Source organism: Larus michahellis, chromosome 3 (genome assembly GCF_964199755.1).
Source record: "Larus michahellis chromosome 3, bLarMic1.1, whole genome shotgun sequence".
In the NCBI taxonomy this organism is placed as follows: Eukaryota; Metazoa; Chordata; class Aves; order Charadriiformes; family Laridae; genus Larus; species Larus michahellis.
The window spans coordinates 54,474,051-54,496,182 of NC_133898.1; the positions used below are offsets into that span (position 1 = coordinate 54,474,051).

Genomic DNA, 22,132 nt, shown 5'->3' on the forward strand with positions numbered 1-22,132 from the left:
ATGAAGCAAAGCTGCATAATCCGTAGATAACAATGCCTCATTAGCTATTGTTTGTTTCAGTTCAGGATTCTTATTGCAGTCTGTTTCAGTTCACAAATTGTCATGCCAGTAGCTGTTTACCGCATTGATTTCAGTTTTTTCAGGGAGCAACAGCTGACTGATTGGGGTCGTCTCAGACCAGTTGGCAAGAAACGTGGTGCTTGATTCTTATCTTGCTTACATGAGGAGAAACAAGAAACAGTGGTGTTCACATGGGTGAAACTTAATGTATAATAAAATTATTTCAGAGGGATCAGAGTGAAACCCATAATGTTCTCCCCACTCCAATTTGAATTACATTTAAACTTATTTTAAATTTCTGAGCAATCTCAACCTTTGAAAGCTTCAATTAATATTCTGGGTCAAGTCTGTCCTTGGTGCAGCTCTATTGAAGTTGGTAGACTTACAGTCAGGAATAAATTGGTTCCTAAATTTTAATTTGTTTTAAGCTTTCTAGCACATTGTAAAACAAATTCCCGCAGATCTGATATGTCATGTGTATTTATATTTTCTTTTAAAATGAACCTGAGCTGTAATATAATCTGGATTTTAAGTGTATTGGTTTTGTCTTGTCTTCTGCTTTTTGTTCTATTCCTTTGTATAGTGATATTTGTCCTAATGATATTTATGTTCTATGTGATTTCTCTGAAGGCACAAAGAGCTTCAAAAGCCATAACTAAGCTACACAGCATCCTGATGAAGTAGGCAAGTGTCATTATAACCTTCTGAGGGACCAGTATATCTGGTCAAAGCAAAGATGGATTTTATTTTTTTTTCCTGGATCTTAAAATCTGGGAATTTTAATCATATGTCAAAGTGGTAGCTGCTGTTCCAGATATGAATGAAGAGGATCCTCAATTAAAGATATGCAGGAAAAATACTTTCAATGCATTATTTTTGCATCATCTTAGTATATTTTGTTCCTTTTAAAGCGTGTGAATTAGTGAGATATTAGCCAATTCATTGTGTTTCCAGCATCTTGAGGTTGATTCCTGTGAAGTGTACAGCAGCTGTGGCGAGGGAAGCTCATATGATGTCCCAGTGTTGTTTCAGGTGCCTGACCGTAGAGGCAGGCAGAATTTCTGTACCCCACCTTAGCCAGTGCAGCACATCTGGATAATGTCAATTTTTTGTGAATGCTCAGTAAATCCCTCATGTCAGGGAGAAGGCAGTTGTCTGGCTGTTGAGAAGAGTCCAGGAAAAAAAGGCAGACGAGAGTTTTCATCCCACTGAGTAGCTTCCCCACTGAACCCTTTTCTTGAAAGGCTTCTGTTGACCTGAACTTACCCTATATATTTTTTTTCTTTTTCATTTCACTTTTAGTAGGTAAGACAACTGTCTGGCCAATAACCTTGCTGTTTCAGAGTGACTTGGAAGATCATGGATATGTTATATTGGCACTGAGTCAGCAGTTATCTGGCTGTACACATGTCAGAATGACTGAGGCGTCGGCAGGCAGCCAAAAGCCATTTGTAGCACGTTTCTTCATAGAGCTCTCCTGTAGTAAGGAAGAGTTGGTAGATTTTAATTGCCAGACTCCCAGTTTGTGAAATGTCTCCAGTATCTTTTAATTTTGGCCTTTCATAGTAATTTTTGTTCAGCTTTGCCTACAAAATTCAATTATTGGTGATTTAATTAAATGATAAAGGGATAAAGCAACATTGAGAGACTTAGAACACGGATACTGAAGCCTTGAGTAGTTTTCCTCTGAAGAGATGTAACTTGCAGCGTGTAAAGAGAGCTCGTGCGTGCCGTAGCCACATCTATGTTAGGGCATCCAGAAGTACCTGTCAGAGACAAGGTTTTACAGCGAGTCTCAGTAGAAAACAAATATTCTGCTCATGCAGGCAGGCAGGTTTTAATGTTTTGTTTTGACCTACACTGGAAAGAGGCAGAGACGTCCAGAAACGTTCATCAAAAGCACTTGGATGGAGAAGTCCTTGATGCAGAGCAAGCATCAAGCAAGAACCTGGGTCCTCCCACAGTCCAGGTAAGAGTCATAGCCCTTGATCTATTCTGGAAGAATTCACTTTACAAAAATAGCATAGGGAAAATTGCCCCCAAAATGAAATGGTCCCAGCAAATTGTGCTTAGAAGACCGAAGATACTCTGTCCCTGCTTTCAAACTGCAGAGTGAGATTAACTTCAAGTGAACTCGACAATAGTAATACACAATTTAAAACGTTGTCAAATTCCATTTGAGTTACAAAAAGACACCAGAAGTAACTTATTGTTTTATACCAAAACATTCAAAAGGTTAGGCTTAAAAAGAGAAACTTGTGATTTTTTGAATACTTGTGACTATGTGGTCTGATGCTGCATTTAATTACGCAGTCACATAAACAGTTTTTTTGAAGTGCCTCATTCACTGAACAGAATTGAGCGTTCAGTTAATTAGTCTATGTTGACTTTTATTTCATCCTCTTTCAATACATGGCTGAAAGGTTGAACTTCCTACGTGTTACTGTTACCTGCTCTGAAGACCACGTTGTTCATTTCCTTTGGGTGCGTTTGTATACTGTGTGTTGTTAGAATCTGGGATACTTTAGCAAAAACACTGTTATGAGATAAATGGGTCTGTTTTGAAATTTGAAGATGGGGAGACTATGGCATACATATGAAAAGAACACATTCTGGGGAAAAAAAAAAAATTATAAATGAGCTGAACTGTTTCAATTGAAACTTCCCTACAAAAGTCCTGTGGCAGGAAAGTGACTGACTGGAGGGAAATTTCCCATGTCGGTATTTCCTAAAGTTAAAAGTGGCTGAAAATAAGGTCATGTAAAGGAAGCATCATTCTTAATATTAAATGGTGCTCTAGCCCTGCCTTATAATAGCAGCAGATCTGCTTGTTGGTACTTCTAACATGCATCATGTTTCATTCAGCATTTTCTTCCCTAACAATTTTATCTGTATGTTTTGTCTGTGAAAGAAGTTAGACTAACATAGGAATTGTATTTAAGAAAAAAAATATATTTTTAACAATGCGGGGGTATGGTGGAGATGACTCATGAATCTCATGTGTCAACTTATGTAATACACAGCAAAGAGGAGACAGTTTCAGGCTCTCTTCAATAGTGTATCTTTACAATATAATTCTGGTGAGTGATCAGTGTTGTATGCTACACTCTACTAAGGTTTTAACGTGAAGATGGGCATAAGATGATTGCATAGTTATGCTATACTGTTTGCAATATCGGTTGTATTTTGTCTCAAATCACATCAGTCCTGTTGCCGTGATGCTTTTTAAGCTGCTTCAGCTTTGAAGAGTGGGGATACCAAAAATCTATTGATTCTGTTGTCTGGATTAAACATGTAATATGCTGAAAAGCTAAACTAGTGTTAGTAACTACAGCAAAACCTTTAACTTTCCTTGTCTTTTATGCTAGTGAGATAAACATGGTAAAAAGTCTAAGCAGATACCACTTGGTCTGTGGTCTCATCACTTAAACTCTGATAAATCCCACCCAAGAAATGTGAGAGGGGTGGTATCGAATAAGGTATCTTAGTGTTTTCCCATGTCCCAGAATACTCTTAGATATTGCTGAGGGTGTTACTGTCAAAGGCATTTACTCAGCAAAACTTAAGAATAAATGCCTCAGTTCCCCCCCACAAGAATAGGGTCTGTTTACACTTGAGCTGCATCCAAGCCCTTGTTGGGTGACTGCAGATCACTTTCTCCTGATTTACAGAGACTTGCAGTGGTTTGTGGAGAGAAGGGTGTAAGTTGTTGGCATTAGCCCACATAGGCATGCCCAAGTGACTTCCTGATGCCTTACAAGGGAGTCCGTGGCAGAGCAGCAAGTTGAACTTGGGTTTTCTGAGAAATATGCTAGAGTCTGTCCATAAAAACAGCCTGTTTTTTCTCAGACTAATCTCTACAGCTGAAGGAGACTTTCTTCTAGGTATTTATTTTTGATTGCCAGTAGTAGAGAAATGCTAAAAATTAGAGCACGCCCCTCTAACAGAATCTCTCCAAGCATTCAGTGATGCTGTGGCATGTGCTGCTTCTGACTCACTGGCATCGTTAGGAAAATGCACTATCAGAAAGTATGTGAGCCTCTTTCCTGAGCAGCTGAATAAACTGCTTTCTTGAGGCAAATATTGTTGTACTGTAGATGGAAATCTTTATCACAGTTTAGTTTGGGGCTAAAAGACATTTCTTGCTTTCCTTTCCTCTTCCCCTCACCCCATCTGCTCCTATTCAGCCTCTTGGTAAAAGGCTTCAGTATAACAAAAGTCATAAGTTGTCCTGGGAAGCCGGAGTGTGTATGTGAGAGCAAAGGCAGATTTTTGCTGTTGGTCAGCATGCGGCAGATCAGGTTTGCAAATCACCGATGAACAGGCAAGGTGTTTCAAACCTCTTGAAAATCTAGTTCCTACCCATAACCTATTTTTCCTCTATTTAAAGAAGGTACTAGTTAATGGTCGTTCTTCCTTTTTGGCACAAATATTTATTAATTTTTTTCTTCATCCTTTCTGCGGATTTTGATGAGAAAGTAGAAAGGAATATAGGAGAGCATCGTTCAGCAGCTGTTAGTACAAGAGGATGCAGGATAGCTGGGAAGGCTGGGGAAGTATGAAGCAGCAGGATCAACTGAGTTTGGCAGTCCTTCACACCTGGCGTGTTCTGAATATTCCGTTTAGCCTGTCTCTAACCGGCTTATCTGTCTCAAACCACTTACCCTGACAGCCAAAGCCTCCTTCCAGCACACATCGTGGCTCTGTAGAGGTGGACAGAGCGAGCAGCCTGCTACACTTGCTGCTGGCTTTTGCTCGCAGTGAACTTCAGTTTCATCAGCTTTGCTCCCCTGAGGTTGACGATGGGCCTGGGTCTTCACAGTTGGAAACGAATATCAGCTCACTTTCCTGGAACAGTTGGAACTTCATTCAATAGGATGTCTCTTATTTCTCCAGAGACCCATATGCCTGAGAGCTTTATCTTCTCAATTAAACCACAGCCCCTCTCTCTTTCAATTTCCTGTGACTGCTGAAAGGTGATTTTTCTTGTAGCCATTTCTTTAGGGTTTTTTTTCTTTCTTCCTTTCTGTGTCATTATCTGTATTCCTTGTGGTATTTGACTGCATGAACAACTTGTTTGCAGGTATCTGGATAAGGATTTTCAAGGGCTGGAAGGATGGTTGTTTTTAAATCGTTGCAGATTACCTGTGTTCTCATTCATTCAATGATTGAGATTGCGATGGAGAGGAAAGAAGAGGGGGGAAAAAACCATAATGCAATAGCATGGCAAGTGGGGAAGATTCCCACAGCTGTTTTTTCAGTTAGCACCAAAGTTACCTCTGTGACCTCCTGGATTTCCTCCACTCACAAAAGGGAGAGTACAAAACTGTCAGCAAAAGAGGCTTCAGGCCAGGAACTGTGCTTAGCTAAAATCCCTGTTGCAAGGAAGATATTTTTGTCTCCTGTTTTGGTATCGCATCTCAGCAATCTTCAATAGCACAGTGTGGGTTTGTATTCTTTTCACTGTTCTTGTTAGGCTTTTCCTGTTTTATAGAAAATCCTGACTTATTGCTCATATTTTGTTCTTGTCTTATCAATTGATCTTTAATCTAGCAATTTTTTACTAGATTACGTTGCTTTTTTTTTTTTTGAGCATGTCACGATTCTTTAGCTAAAAAAAAAAATGGACTTAGTGTGGAGTCCCTGTTCCTCACCTACCCCAATCCAAGCTCTTCAGGGTGGGTAGCGTCTGCTCATTTTGGTCAAAAGTTAGTCTTGGAGGACTCCTCTGTACCCAGTTGTCTGTCTCAGGGGTGCCAGGGAGTAGATAGCAGACTGTATTTGAGGGTTTTTCTTGCAGAGGTCTTCATGTCTCCTTCCCCGAAGTCTCCTTCCCCGAAGAGCCTTTTTCAAAGGTTCTGCTGATGCTCAAGTAAAGCTGCTTGCCTTGTGGTCCGTCACAGGGATGTAGGAGTGAGTGCCGAGGAACTGAGCAGAACTAGTTTGATTGCAAATGACAGCAAATCTGTGACAGGAGCAGAGGCAGGAATGGGAATTACCCTGTGATTTCTGGGAGGACTTGGGAGGAAAGAGGGACCTGATAAAAAGTCTGAGAACTGCTTACCACAGTTTCAGAATTGCAGGAACCCAAATAATGTTGGTTGTTTCTTTTTTCTTGCTCTGGGATAAATGTAGACACCTATAGCTCCAGCTGCAGAATTGAGGAACTACTCAGACAAATAATTTAAAAAAAAAAAAAAAAAGAGACAATTCAAAACAGATCTCTTCTGACAAATTCTATAATGTGAATCTTACTTGTCCAGGATTACTTGCCACCAAATAAGACAGGTAATGCAGGATAGGAAAACTTGAGGAAGTTGCTTGCTTGATGTGTTATTAGAAAAGGGAGGGTGAAGTGGAGAACCAGACACTAAATTCAAAAGAAGGACATAAAATTCTACAAGATATAATTTTTATTTATTAAAATAGTATTTGAAAAAACATTAGAGGAATGGGCAAAGCTTTGAGCTGTTGAAAAGATCAGACAAGTAGTTTCTGCATGAATATTATGGCTATCAGATCCAGCAAAGTCATGACGACACCAGATAACTCATAAAATTTCATGGATTCTGAGTCAGGGAAACACTATCATTATGTTTACAGAGCTTCAGTAAAGTTGGGATGCTGATAATCTGTAAATACCAAATTGATGTTATTTGAATTCCGTTACTTTCACATCTTTATTTTGTTAAGTGGTAGGACAGAAATACTAATTATATAGAGAAGGAGATAAGTGAAAGTGAAAACAGGTTCCAGCCAGGTAGATAAGTCTTGGGGTGGGAACATGCTGTGCTGAATTGCCCACACAGTGCTGCCAACGTATATGAGTCATGAGTACCAATGCCACTTCCATTTATAGATTCTTTAGGAACAGAGGCAGCTATACGTGCCATTGAGTGTCAATTTTTTTTTTTTGAGAAGATTTGGGCAGAAAATGTTGAGCTTCACAGAACTGATTAAATCAACGCAAGGTGTCCAGAGTAATTCCCCTTTGAGAGATTACTGAAGTGATTGCCAAATGCAACTCCTGTTCTCCGGGGAATTTGCAAAGCTTTGATAATTGCTTTTGTCCCCAGAACATTCAAGCCATCAGAAATGTTCATGTAAAACATTAAAATGAAATATTATGCTTTAGAAGAATATCAATATTTTGAAGTACAAAGTTCTTGAAACAAAATGTTTGATTTGTATTTTCCTAAGGGAAAAATCAAAAACAATAAGAGCAAATTGAATCAGATTCACATTCTGAAAATGTCCAGGCTAAAATGTTGCTTGGTTCCAGTTACTTAATTTATAAGGCATAAGCTGGTCGTAGATTGAAAGAGTAGGGTGCCTTGAAGTATCCGTATGTGGAATGAGCCATATAAGCTGTGAATAACTGTATAGCGTAACAGAATTTAACAGGTTGAAAACACCATATATAGTGTGCATATATTAATTTAATGCTTATGCAAGTACTTTATATACATATGTACATATATATTAGGTAAATTAATTCACATCTCTATGTGCACCAGGTATTTATTGAGAAACCAAGGGCTCTGAAGGAATCAGAGTTCCAGACTTCTCTTTCAATGCATTCTAGAAAGAATGGTCTTCATGGCCTACGTAATCCAAGCTGCAAAGTTGTAGAGGAGGCCTTTGTGCCTGAAATAATCATCAGGCGCTCTGTTGGGATATTTGCTGTTTCTGTTGTTTCCATTTAAAAGAATATTTTTCTTAATCTTCATTCCATACTAAAAAAGAATTTAGGGAATGTTACTGTTCATACATATATACATACGTGGGTGCATATATATATATATGCATGATTTCTATACTTATAGGTATATCTAGGAGAGTCTCTCAACATCAGAATTTATCACTTCTCAACAGAGGAAGTTTCTCCCATCACATCCAGATGGGAGCACCCACCCTGGCAGAGCACTCACACAATGTCACGCATTTAAGTCCTACGAATGTAGCTCAGGTTGAGAGCTTGAAACTGTTACCAGTGTCCTATATGAATGTCTTAACCTTGAGGCAATTTGGGGTGTTACAATTTCAGGCTCTCTTGTGAAAACAGTTCTGCTTTATGTAAGTAATTAAAATACTAATTGAATCATGATCTTTCACAACTTGAGAGGAGTCCCACAACCAGTGGGCTTAGAAAAACTGCCTTGTTAGCCCTGTGAATGTGTAATTGGTTATACAAGATGAGGTTACTCCAGTAGAATAATTGGGAGCAGTGCACCTGAGAATAGCAGAGAGCCTGGTAATTAGTGCCCTTACCTAGATTGTAGGAGATCCACTCGTATTCCTGGTACGACTTAGCCTGAGCTGGGATTTGAATTATGGCATCTCAGACGTCCGGTGAGGTTGTGATTGTTAGACTGGGGATTGTTTCAGAGAAAGCTTGTCTAGGTTTTCATAAGAATTTTCATGTGGTTTGGGGTTTATCTGGATGAAGAACATGAGAAAAAGAAATCCTTAAAATATTTTTTTGTAGCAGAAGATAAGAGAAATTTAAGAACTTAAAAAAAAAAATTACCAGTAAATTAGTAAATGACTCCTGAAATCATTAATTTGTTAGTATTATGATTTACAATAATATCTAATAAAAGTCACTCTTGCTGATAGGAAAAGTAGACAATGGGAAACATGGTGTTTGCATTGGCCTGTATTTGTGTCTTGATTTCTCCAAGTGTTTACACATTTTTCTTTCTCCTGACATCAGAGTTATGGAAAAGCCTTAGCACTGTGTTTATAATAGATTCTGCATACTTTACAGCAGTTCCTTTGGGAAAACAAAACTCAAATATCTAGGAAATGTTGCAACCCTATCTGCCTTTAATAGGATATGACAAGCTTCCTCCTCGCACAGTACGTGGTGTCTGCCTGCGTGCCTGCTGGCACTCTCCGCAGACAGGACCCAGACACTCTGATACGGGCTGTTCCCTTCCAGATGTTCTCTACCCACCAGGACGGATCGGTGAAGAACATTGGCGAGATGCTGTGGAGTAGTTTGTGCTGCCCAAATTCTTGACTGTATTTGTTGCTTGGAATGAATGGAGAGCTTCTCTCCAAAAAGGGATGGGACTGTGTGCAGCACACTTGGTAACAGCCTGAGCTCCAAATTGTATTAACCCCTTACAGTCTTGTGAGCAGAACATGGCTTCACAGAACACCTTTTTGTCCTTTCTAAAGGCTCACTGTTTGCGTGCGACCAAATAATTTGTGTCATGCCTTAGGAAATAAGAGGGTAAGCGCTCCTGCAGTAATTGCTGGCTTTGGCATTTAGTAGATTATATAAACCTACTCATGCGAAATTGTGCTTTAGCGGTGCAGTACTTACTTTAAACTGCTGAGTCTGTCTATAAAATTGATCTGTTCCATTACCTGCTTTGGTTGTCTGTGAGTAGGTTTGCTCTATAATTTGCATGAGGGAATGGGCATACTGAGGCAGAGTTATGTTTCTGTCACAACTTATTGCGTGTTGATTCTTGCAAATCAAAATGATTGCTGTCCTTCACTGCAAACTCTTGGCTCCAGAGACTCTGGTGGTTTTTTTAATGAAAATTCCATTGTGTTGCCTGGTGCCAGTGAATCATCCTAAAATAGGCTCTGTTTGTCTCACCTAAGCAAGCCTGTGATGCTGTGCCAGACTTGACTGGAGCAACCCTCTGACTACAGTAGGGAAACAGTAGATGCTCCTTCTGCGACAGCCCCTTTTTATTCCTTTTGGCAATTCTTCTTTTTGGCATTTGGAGACAGACATTACTGAAGAAGCCTTGTTCAGCTTAACTGCTCTATCTGATGTTCAGTAATGGGAAGCACTAAAGTGAAGCCTAGATCCACTACCACAGGTAGATTGGTATTCGGTGGTAAGCTAAATTATTCTCTTATTTTTATGCTAACTCCGAGCTGTCTGCTGCCCTGTGTGTCAGCATCCTCATTTGAGGTGTTTTGAAGTTTTGGATGGGAGCTGTTTCTACTTATGCACCTTTGGGCCAGTCAGGGGACAAATCAGTTTCTCTAATGTCATGGCCGATAATTTTTCTCTCTACGTCAATTAACTGGAGATGTTCCTCTCATTCTGTGTTGTTATTCTAGCTCTCCTTTTTGCTTTCCTTCAGGTTATCGCTTGAGATTAGAGTCATATCAGCAGCATGTGCTAACAATATCTGTCACTTCATCCTTGTTAAGCCTTAATATTTCATGTTTGTGTGCTCAACCTACGATACTGGACGCTGTATTTTTGTCCAAGGGATTCTGGAGGTCTCACGTGAGGTCTTTTAAATGAGCCGATGTCTTTCATCAAACGTTGTTGTGGAGTTTTGTGACTCTCCTCCAGGCAAGGAGAACAGTCTTTATAACGTGACTGAAAATTTGTATTTAGTATCAATTTTGATCCATGCTTCTGTTTTATCCCTCTCCCCAAACTTTTGCAAGTTTTTAAAAGCCACTTCCTGCCTTGATTTTCATTGCTTGAATTCTAGGCCAGATTAATCATCGTGCACTTCCTAAAAAGGTAAAATGATATAAATTTATTGGTATTCCTCTGTCTGCTGTGGGGTTAGTTTGGAATAATTAATAGCCGTGTTTATTGCCTTCCCTGTCAATAAAGTGACCGATATGTTTTGCTGCGTCTGCTAATAACTGGTCCTTTTGCTCTACTTGGGAAGCGAAATGAAAATCATCCAAATGTACCATTTCTCTGTGAAAATTCTCAGTTGATTACTGCGGCTAATTTTGCTGCACCCTGCTCATGACTAGTATGAACAATAACAGGAATATTATGCATTCTGGTCTTATTCCAGTTATCATTACAAACAATTGGACTTTCTGACAGCACAGTTGCTATCAAAAGCTTTTTGGAAATCTCTAATATTTTTCATGAACGGTGCTTGTCACTTCACATTAGTTCTAGAAAACGAGAACAGCCACTTGACACCGATGGCTTAAAATCTGCTTGGTGCTTTCTGTTCTGGAAACCTACTTGCTTCTTGACAGGTTGCAGAAGAAAATTGCTCTTGATTTTTATTTCACCCCTCTCCCCGGTGTTGTGAATAATACAGCTTTTTGCTAGACATTGAGGCTGGCAATGCTACCATCATCTGAAACGCCTGCTCTGAGTCTTTCTTCAGTTGCATTTGTGTCTTTTATACTTTCTGTGTTCTTTTCAAAAGCTAATGGAATATTTGCCACTTGTTCAACAAATGGTCTCTAACCAATTTTCCCTTTTTGTATTTACTCAATTCTGTAATTTCTGATAGTTTGAAGCTTTTAAATCAATGTCAGACTATCGGACAAGATTTGGTGACAAAGGTCTATCTTTTAGGCTTGATCTCTTTAAGACCATGTAGGCATATCTTCAGCGTAGCGTTTTCTTTGTACTTGCTCTTTACTGAGAATCTTTCCGCTTATATGTTACGCAGAAATGCCGATACTGCTTTAAAAAAAATCCATTGGCTGTTTAATCTCTTGAACTTATTTTGGCCTTTCAATCTGTATTTGGCCAAAGTATCTAGACTTTTTGTCACTTGTTTTTTCTCCTAACTTCTTATGATCCAGTCTTTTGCATTCCTTTTTCTCACTGCTGCCAAAGTAACATCAGAAACTGATTTCTTTCGTTTTCATTTAATTCTGTTTGGAAAAGTCTTTCTACTTTTCTAGTTGTATAATTGTAGTTACCACTAGATGCCTAAGTCTTCAAGGTAGTTTTTTTACCTTTCAGGCTTTCAGTTATGAACTATTAACTTGAAGCCATTTTTTGGGATTCTCATCTTTGATTTTCACTTTAGTCATATAAAAGTTATTGTTGTATCCTATATTTTCTCATTTATGTGTGTAAATATTTGCTGAAGAATTGCAAAATTTACATTAAATGAGGTCAAGTAATTTATATATACAGTTGAACATTAATTACAATATTACTTTCTGTTTTCCTGCAAGAAAACAGGGATAGAATTGTGGATTTTCCTTGTGGAAACCACATTGTTTTCTGTGAGAAGAATATTCTGATAGCCGAATTAAAGGCAGCTTGAACTTAAAATATCTGTACCACCTCGGAGGTACCAACTCTGTTGTCGTGAGGTAAATAGCCATCATGTGTTGGTGATGGTTAAATGCATTTCAACTATTTTATGAAGTGAATTCCTTAAATATTCCACTGATAAGCATTTGGAAAGAAAATCTGATTCTTCAATGGTGTGCTGGAAAGATTTTGTTCATGCCGTGTAACTGAATGTTAGTTTAAACTGTTTTGCCAGGGTGTGTGTGCATACTGCAGTTCTCAGATGTCATTAAAAAATTCAGTTAGTTCTTTGCTTTTCCTGGCAACATTATGAGTCATTTAAGATGCTTGGTATCACATCAAGGCAACTGACTTCTGTGCCTCCATGATACGCAGTATCCAGTTTCCCTGCAAGGGATTTGCAAGGATAGACGTCCCCGTTTTGGTGACAAGGCAAGGTCAGAGAATTCTTACGCTCCAGCACCTGTTAAAGTCCATGCAAAGATGCTTCGTTATTACAGTGAGACCTGTTTTGGAAATCAATTAACTGCTGTCACCTCATCTCACCAGCCTACCAATGGCTCCCCCTAGTTCGCTGCCTGAGAGAAAAACAGTAAAAACGAACACTCTCTACTGGAAAATGTAGTAATTTGTCCCTTTCGTGTGTGCCGTTCCACCACACATGAGCCTTGCCCGCATTACGATTTTTTAATTTTATTTTAATACAAAAGGTGTACCACTATCACTAGCAATTTACCCACAGCAGCGGTGATGGTGGGATGCTGAGCGTGCACAACCCTCAGCCACTTGTCCCTGCAGCCACTTGCAGTGACAGATCGGCTTAAGCCAGCTCAGAGCAATTCACTGTTTTTTGAAACCAGCTGCTAGAGCTAACAAGCCTCGACTGCTGCTCCTGACAGTCTGGATACAGATAGGGACGAGATGCCGTTAGCTGCAGTGAGGATGCCTTTGTATAGATAAGGCTGTATGTGGGTCAATTGAATGCTCAAAATCCAGTTAAGACTGAGGGTTTTAAATTTGCCCTTCAGCTACCTCGAGGGCAAAATAATCTCATTTTTGCAAAGAAAACTGTCATTAAAAATGTTTGTCTTGGCATTTTCAGCAAAAGAGTTTATTCAGTACAGAAGCAAACTATACCTTCCTCCATCTTGCTCACAAGCAAAACTCCGTGTCAGTGCAACATTGTGGTGTTTGCATACTGCTTATAGAAAACATGCTTGCTTAGTGGCACTGTGAGCAATTAAAACAAAACAAAGGAAAAAAACAAAAAAAAACCAAACAAAAACAAACAAAAAACCCACAGCACATTTGATGGCAAACATTTTTGGTCTGGATTTTATCTATCCAGATGGCTCAGGTGGTCACAACACAGATTTAGTACACACATAGAAGGAAGCCAATTGAAAAGAGGTTTAGATTGGATATTAGGAGGAATTACTTTACTGAAAGAGTGGTCAGGCACTGGAACAGCCTGCCCAGGGAGGTGGTTGCGTCACCATCCCTAGAGGTGTTTAAGAAACGTCTAGATGTGGCACTTCAGGGCATGCTCTAGTGGCAGGTTTTTTTTGTGTGTGTGTGGTTGGACTCGATGATCTCAAAGGTCCTTTCCAACCATGAAGATTCTATGATTCTATGATCTTCACTGCCTTGCTGTATGTTTTATTATTACTAGCCCTACACACATATCATCCTTAGCCCATTTGTATTTTCCCATTACATATGTGTCCACAGCATGGTGAATGTGATTGCTTAGCACATGGCCATAGTAATACAGCGTGCTCCAGCAGCAATGTTCCTTTCGGACTTTTGAAAGCCTCCTGATACTGTTAGTAGTTGTGTTACGAGATTTTTCTCCATCAGAGACAAACTGGAGCAGCCAGGTGACTTGAAAGCTTTTCCTCCTTCTCCGTGGCTGAATATTGTTATAGTTCAGCAATGTTAAGTTTCAGCTTCCTCGCATAAAAAAAGGCACTTAAGGATTTCTCTGGTTTGCTGTTACTAGAATTGTTCATAACTGGATTCAGAAACCTGATTTATCAAAAAAAAAAAGTTATAGAAGGAGGGAGTTAGACTTCCATTTTAACTTTGTGTAGAAAAACTGCCTAATGAGTGCCCTGTGTGCCAGCTACCACAGCCAATTGAAGCGTCCTGGTTTTGAATTTGATAAAGGGTGTGATGACACTGGTATCTGCAGCATTTCTTACACTTCACCTTAAGTGATTGGTAACTGTTACTGTAACATGGCTTGAGTTCTCCACGCCAAAGTGCTCACTGCATTGACCTGAGTGTTTATTTCCAGAGAGGCAGTGTTTCTTAGACGGCTTGTCTCTCTGCTGCCTCTTCATGCCCAATGCCATCTTACAGTTTCTGCTGTCGAGCCTGTGCGCCGTCGCTGTTGCTCTGACGCCACACACGCAGGCCCAGGCAGCGTGAAGTCTGGGGAGAGGCTCACCCTGAACCTGGGTTGAATTCTTCTTGGCCTAGGTTAGACCAGCAAAACCAGTTCTCTTGTGCTCTACAGCACAGTAAAATCTTGATCCGTGGTTAGGAATCCCAGGAGCTATGTTTCAGGCAGGATTAAATCCTAACTATTAAAGACAACAGCTTTCCCTTCTGTGGTGGAAGTTAATGCTAATCAAGTTCAGCTGGTGATCAGTTGATGGTTAAAATGAGGAAAAAAACCTGTGATGAACTGTGATGAAGAGAGATACTGGGAACAATTGAGAAAGTATACAGAACACTGATTCTAAGATCCATTTGGGTTTTGGTGTGGATGTTTTTGGTTTTGGGTGGTGGTGTTTGTTTTTTGGGGGGGGTTGTTTTTTGGGGTTTTTTTGTGTCCTTTGGGGTTTTTTTGGGTTTTTTTGTTTGTTTGTTTTTTTTTGTTTTACTGCAGTTAGCAGTTTCCTTGCCCTGCACCCCCCCCCCCTCCTTTTAATAGCATGAACTTAAGATATGAAGCTAATGCAATTACCCCTTTAGGGAAAAATGATGTGAAAATCTTGCAAATCACTCTTAATGCTTCAGACACAGTATGACTAGAGGTTGTCCCTTGAGAGGGTAATGGTTTAAAATTGTGTGTTTGGTGGAAGTTCTGCAGTGGAAGAATCTTATTTGGGTTAATGTATGGATAAGAGAAGAGCCACAGACAGTGTTTACAATTTAGGAATTGATTGTTATAGCCTGAAATCTGAGGGGACACACATGATATGTCTGTCAGAGGCTCCTAAGAAAGCTTAGTAGCCATAGTAGCAATAAGATGATCCTCTCATTGAGGAAGAAACGTTTGGAAAATGAGGAGCAGCAGTGAGTTAAATGGTAAGCTGTCTTGGTGTAAGGAAATTAGTACTGAGACCTGTGCCATTTATAAATAATCTGGAAAGGGAGAGAGAAGAGAAACAATGAGTTTAGTGGTACTGTGTCAGTATAGTTAGAGAAGGCCGATTATGAAGAAAGTTCAGGACCTTGCAACACTGCATGTGCAATAAAATCACAGATGACATCCAGTACAGAGAAATGTAAACTGATGTATGCCGGGGAAAAATAATCCCAGCTTTATACACACAATGATTGGCCCTGGTTTGACTATTGCCATTCAGTTAAAAAAAAAACAATCAAAAAATGCTGGGATTACAGTTCCATGAAGATGTCAGCACAGTACTCAGTAGCTATGTAAAACACAACGGACTGCTATGAATTAACAGAGAAAAGCAGGGAACAAAATGAGTGTCATCATACCATTGTAGAAATCTGTGGTGTGCTTGTGCCTTCAATACTGTGTGCATCTCTGGTCCTCCTGCATTTCAGGAAAGGATGGTACAGAAATGAGAACAGTACAAAGAAGAGCAATTAGGGTAATCAAAGATTTGGAAAGGCTTCTGTATGAGGAACAACTAAATAATCAAGAATTCTTCAGCTTGAAAAGGGGACAGCTGAGGGAGCGGTGAGAGAAACCTACAGAATCATGGTACTTGAGGAAGGTGAGCAGAGGCTAGCCAAACTTCTCTCCTGATGCAAGTGAGGGCTGCCTTTAAAGCCATAAAATGAGCTACTGCTTTATGGTCTGTATAATTAAGCTGTGGAACTTCTTGCTACCAGATGCTAATAGAAGGTATGGGTTCAAATGGGACTGAACAAACTAATGGCATAAGAAACTGTAAGTGGCTGCTGAGTGCAATGACTGCTTTTGGCTCAGGAATTCCCTGACTCATGGCCTGGTGCCAGGAGGATATTCAGGAAACATCAGTATGTTCATGCCGTGTCCTCCTCTTCCTTTTTTGGGCAACTGCTACAGGCTGCTGTTGGAGAGAAAATACTGGTCTCCATGGGCCTTTAGTCAGAGCCAGCGTGCTTTGTTACAAGGCTGATAAATCCCTTGTTTCCATCTTCCGTGTCCCTTGCTCCAGATACAGCAGACCTCTCCAAGACTCCTGGTCAATTTCTAGATCTGTACATTTACAAGGAACATTTAATACCTGGCACCATAGGACAGATTACCAAGGTTCCTATTTTGGCTGCAGCAAACGCTTAGCAAACCGAGGATGTTTGTGGAGCCAACAAACGGGTGTCGTCTCATAAAACTTCAGTTCATCAGGAGGTGTTCAGCCAGCTCTAATCTCCAGGAGTTTAGGATGCTCAGCAATTTGCATCCTAATGAAGGGCGGAAAGGTAAACTGGGTGGTAATGCTGCCACCTGTGCCGTAGGCTGTCCTGTAGCTGAAGCGGAGCAGCAGTGCCATGTAGCTGGCAGTTCTGTTCTCTGCCCTGTTGGGTGAACACCTGCATCGGTGCTTCATCGTATGAGTGGATGTTATCACATTTAGGCAATTCATTTTCATAACAATGCCCTTTAGTACAGCTGTAGAAAATCCCTGAAGTAGTAAATCTGCCAGTTCTGTACTGTTCAGTTACTCTACAGCAACTGCTTTTTTCACTGTGCAAATATGAGCATAATATTTGGAGCTTAGACTAGGTAGGAAGTCTAGTCAAAAGAGGAAAAACAGCAGGGTTTACAGGTCAAGGAGGGAAAGGGAACATTTTTCTAGTTCACTAATTATGGCCCGTCAAATTTTCCAGTTCTGCAATATGTAGTCAAGTTATTGGCACATACTGTACCTGCAGCCGAAAGCCGTGACTGGGAGTACATGATTTGTTGCACAACCATCCAGGTTGTCCTCTCTAGAGACTGATTCCTTGTGACAAGTAATACCTGAAGTAACTGTCTGCATCCAGTTAATGTTACCACTAAAAATCCATTGGTATTGATTAAAGCAATTGGTATTTTGCAGCACTTCTCTGAAAACACCTGTTAACTTACAGTTTGTAAGAGCTGTAAAAATGTAATCAGATAGCAGGTAATCACCTTTCTTGAGTGGATTCATGATCATTCATTGCTGCTCACAATAGACTTTCTTGAACAAGTTTTACAAGGTTGTCTTTGGTGGAGTTACTCCTGATTTGCAGGAAGGAGAACAGAATCATGCCCAAAATATTTACTTTGGTTTATGTGGAAACTTCACAGAGCTTTTCCCTGGAAAACTTTTCCCCATCTTACTCATCTACAACCAGTCTCAAAACTCTATAAACACTGCACAACAACTTCTCTGTAGTGTAATGCTGTTCCTTTTTTCTTTCCGCCCCCCCCCCCCCCCCCTTCCTTCTTTCTTTACCGCTGTCAGTTTGCTCAGGGTTATTTCTAAGCGTGATCAGGCAGAGTACAGTTGGGGTGGCAAATTACTTAAAACGATGTGCTGGTCTCTCTTCTTTCCCCAGTCTGTGCTGAACCAGCGACCCACTGCATTGCTGCTGAATCCCCTACTTTTTGTGTGCAAATATTAACTCAGCATCTGACCCGTTTGTTTCTGCAAAAGTAAAGCTGTGTTGACTCAGTATCTTGGCCAGATTTCAGCCTGGGTAATTACATGCTTGTCTACCTAAGTTTTCCTCTGACTTTCGTTCCAACAGATGACTGTATTCTGCCTGTTGCATTTCAAGTCCTTCTACCTTCTATTTTGTTGTTTAGTTGTCCTGTGTTACCTGAAAGTACCTTTATTTTGAATTGTGTGGCAAACCATTAAAATACTTTCTCTTTTGACATGCAGTGCCTATGGAAACCTTCAGGGAGGAAATATATTTCTGTGTGTCGCTGTATTATTAGCTCAATTACTATTATGTAAGAGAATATATGGGCATTTTTTCAAGTTAAAATCAAGGTGAAACAGCAGAGGACAAACACCAAGAACAAAATGATTTAATAAAAAATTGCAAGATTAAAAGTTAACCATTGCAGTTTAAATCTTTTCAGACTGTATTATATGCAAAAGAGTGAAAGAATTGCAGAAACAGCTTATTAAACACAAAATTTAATTTTTTTTTTTTATACTATTCGCCTGTCATCCTTGTACTCCTGGCCCTGAGGAGGAGTAGGTCCACAGAGATTTTTGCTAATTGCCAATTAGTTAATTTCCTATTTTTCCGAAAGTCATATATCTGCTTCAGTTTGTGCGATTATAAGAATGGGAAAGAGTCTTTGCTTCCAAAACCCTTGTCTTTTGTTCTTCATTAAACTTGTAATTTGCCTGCTTCCAAAATGGATTCACTTCCTAGCAGGCAATGGTCATCATGGAAAGTCTGCAGTCTGCTGTATTCAAGAGCCATTATCTGTTGGGTGGAATTAATGACTCTTAATGTTTGGGGTTTTTTTTACAGTTGCAACATTATTAGTAGTCTTTTTTATCTCCATAGCAAAATGTCTTCCTACATTAGTGTGTTTGTGTGTGTATATATATATCTCTCAATACATAAGTATGAAGATGAATAAGTGACAATGTGAAATCAGTTTTTATTTTTACCTTGTCTTTAATCATCAGCCCAAGGTGAACCAAGATATTAAGCTATATCTCCATTGTGTCCAAAGCTACTGTATTTTTTCCTCTGCTGTTGACTCATATGGCACTTTTCTACTTCTGCAGTTTGTTCTGGTCTGATGTTGATTCGTTTGTGCACCTTGTGTCATTCATTCATGCTGATGGACTGGACCTCTTTTTTCATGGTGTATGTAAGGGACAACTTTGTATTTCAAGTACTAGCAGCTGATATGAACGTCTTTTTAGGGCAACCTGAGTTTCTCTCTTCTGCAGAGAGCTTTGAGTTATCTGCCTACCTGCATTGGGAATTTTTTAGGTATGAGCAATTGGGCAGTTACTCCTCCATCTCAAGAGATGCCCTTTGAAGTCTAGGTAAGAGGGGTCAATATTCACTTGTGAATATTTCACATTCCCTTAAAATACTCTGCAGTGGTAGTAACAAGGCCTTTATTGTGACAAAATACGATACTGAGAAGGAAATGTTGGCATCTGAGTCCTTGTAGTCTGCAGAGGCAGGTTTCATGATTTAGAACAACAAACGTAGAAGGTGCGTGGGGAGCATCCAGTGCCTGCCAGGGGAAGACAATAAATGAGATTCCTTTGTGCCATACAGCATTTGTGATAACCTATGTGCTTCTCCATTGATGAGCTGTCTTAAACAGATCACAGATAATATGGCCTCCAAGCTTTAGCATCTCGTGCCACTATTCTTCAGGCTGTTCTCTACAGGCCCCAGGTGTATCAGTGCTGACCCTTTAACCACAGCTTTTTTGCTGAATGTAGTACCAGGAGCTTAGTTAGCTTTGTACGGTTCCCCTTAGGAAGTGTGGACTATATAGAAGAAAAGAGTATGGCAATCATTCACGTTCCTTTTGGCAGGTTAATTTATATGAGATGAAGGTTGGATGGTACCTTCTGGGCACATTTTGCATGACTTGCTGGTAGTTCACGCTCGCTGCCTTCAGGCACTCATCATGACCTAGTATAAGCAAAGATGTGTGACTCAGGAAACGTGTTGGTTGCCATCTGTGCTGGCTGGTGCACTCTTTCAGATGTGTCCCCTAAGGCTAAGCAAAAGACTAAAGCAGCTGGGAAGATTTTGCCCGGTTTTAAAACACTCTGCTTTTGTTTAGGTATGACTTAATCTTTTAACCATTAATTTATTATGCAAAAACAATCAAACATCTGTGGTTAAAGTTCAGGGGAATTTATACGTTGTCTATAAACTTGCTTGAAATGGAAGTGTCATAGTCCTAAGTTATAGTTCTAGTAATTTTCTATGCAGAAGAAATTGCCCAACTTAATTCATTTGAAGTTGTGTGAGCATTAGGACATCCATACAATTTTATCACTAGGCTCTTTAAACAAACCATCTGTTAGCACGATTTCCTTCAGAAAGGGACTTCCCCTCAGAACTGGCCATATAGCACAAGAACAATGCCATTACTTCAGTGAGCTTTGTACTGTGTTTCAATGCTTGACAGAAGCTCACAGAAACTTTATCACACGTAACTATGCATGCCTGTTGTTTACCATTTTTCATAGTTCCCAGTGATTTCCACTGCCTTTCTTCTCTTCCGTTTACCTGTGATACCATGTACTTGGCCTGTAGAGAATTTGCAGACAAAGAGTAAGCCGATCTTCCCAGGGAGACAAATAGTTATATCATAATCATTTGTCAGCTTCAATGCTTAAGCACCGCTGACAGAGTCTGAAGTACCAAATTATTTCTGATTTCTTAAAATGGGAGTAAGTGTATATATCTGTATGATACCACTTTGTGAACGCTGACATTTTATGGCAATTACTGTCTGTTCTGTAAAGCTGATTTGGGCTGGTTCTTTTCTTTTTCTTTGGGAGTGAAGTATTCATTTCCCTCCGCTGTAGCTATTAATCCACAGCTGAGACATCACCATTTGGTACTAACAAGACCAGTAAAGTGCAGAAGCATTTTGGGTTGCTGCACTTACTCCTAGCTGCCCTCCCACCCCTCACCCTTGCCGATAATTTCCCTCCGGTGAGAAAAAAGGGAGCCTGTTTGAGGATTTGTAAAAAGGGACTTCATGAGCCTGAGGTTACTGTAGACCTGATTCTCTCTGTCCCTTGACCCGCCCATTTCTCCTTTTCTGCTAACTACTTCTCTGTACAGGGAATAATCCACGTTTCAGTAGAATTGGATGTGGTTAAAGGTGCTGTGCAGCCCAAATGATGTTATCTGGCCCTGAAAATTATTTACGTGTCCATGCTTTCAGGTGCTTAAGTGAAATTCTGAACTGTCTCCAGGGTTATTGTTAAAATAGTTCTCTGCTGCTCTTGGTTGAACAGACATCATTGAGGGACTGCTGCTGTTCCAGTGCTCTTCCCCAGGTGGCTTTTTCTCACCATTCAGTATCTTTTTTTAATTTTCTTTCCCCCTACATAGTAGGTGTTTCATCTACTTCCATATGTTACATATTGCAGACTAAGGCAGCACACGAAAAATGTTTTGCAAGGGACAAGTTGAACTGTTACTTGTTTTGAGCTGTAGCTTAATGTATTTGTGAGCTTAAGTACTCTAAAATATATTTCTAGGTTTTACAAAAAGGCTTCAACTTACAAATCGTTGGTATAAATACGAATTACTTTCTCAACATCTTTTTTTTTTTATTCTGATTTAAGTTTTCCCATTCCTGAGTACTAGAGAGAGTGGAATGACAGAACTAACTACAGGAAGAGTTATGAATGAGTACTGCAGTCCATGAATGTTGCATTAACTCTGAGATGCAAATTTAAAGAGTCCCTTAAGATATTATTTTGTAAACAGGTGTTAGTGTAAAGCAGGTGGTTTAGGAAATGACTACTGTTGCTTAATGGCTTTCCAGCAACATTAAGTGCTGCCCTACCCAGAAAAGCAAATGCATAGCAACTGGAAATTAAAAATGCCTCTTACTTCCATAATTTATGTCTTTGTCCAAGCAGATTTTCTAACCATTTTAATGATCCAAGCAGGTATAATTTGATGTAAAATATTCCAAACCCATGTTATTAACATAATATTAAAATATTTTGCCAAAGTTTTATTACTGAAAAGTTTGTTCTGATAGGCAGCCTCAATGTTCCCTGTTAAGTTTATCGAATTGCCTCTAGTTCTGATGCACATGACCCTTGCTAGTAGTCCCTTATTACTATCCCAATTAGTTTCTCCTCGCTT

At 39.7% G+C, this 22,132-nt stretch overlaps 1 protein-coding gene across 1 annotated transcript in view; it reads left to right on the forward strand.

Annotated features, from left to right (window-relative positions):
* RPS6KA2 (ribosomal protein S6 kinase A2) overlaps positions 1–22,132 on the forward strand; it is a 309,537-nt gene that overhangs the window by 81,397 nt on the left and 206,008 nt on the right. The gene's annotated exons all lie outside the window — the stretch shown is intronic.